Below are 573 nucleotides of genomic sequence, written 5' to 3' on the forward strand. Positions count from 1 at the left end.
GCCGCTCCTCGCAGGGGCCAGGGCCTTTCCCGTCGTTGCTTCCAGCGGCGTCCGGGCCTCCGCCCGCGGCCACCCGGAGCAGGAGCCCAGCCCAGGCCGGGCGCGGAGGCATCCATTCCCAGGGAAGTCTACAAGAGGGAACTGGATCAACATCTGGAGGAGGAGAGGTTGTTGGGATTCTTTTTGAGTAAGTCAGCAGAGTATTAAGAGGCTGAGTCCATGGCCTGTTTTAAAATATAAGAGTTTACTATAAACCTAACATGGGGAAAAGGTACACAGGATATGAAAATAACAAAGAGCTGATATCTCTACATCCTTGCAGCTAAAAGGTAAAACGGGAAGAGACTAATGGCGTCTCCTTCTCAGTCAGAACAAAGAAGGGGAGGAGAAGCCAATATGCTAAATACTTGACACCTTGGTTTCCAATCAGACTAGCAAACTAGCTCCAAAGTTCCCGGGCTTCCTATTGTCTAAACAGATTGGTTACAAACAAACATGTGACTTGACAAACATCATTAACCCTGTAAATACTGAAGTGTTTTGACTTTTAACACCCAACAAATGTGCATTTAA

Source organism: Gekko japonicus, unplaced genomic scaffold (genome assembly GCF_001447785.1).
Source record: "Gekko japonicus isolate JY-2015 unplaced genomic scaffold, Gekko_japonicus_V1.1 scaffold1471, whole genome shotgun sequence".
Lineage (NCBI taxonomy): Eukaryota > Metazoa > Chordata > Lepidosauria > Squamata > Gekkonidae > Gekko > Gekko japonicus.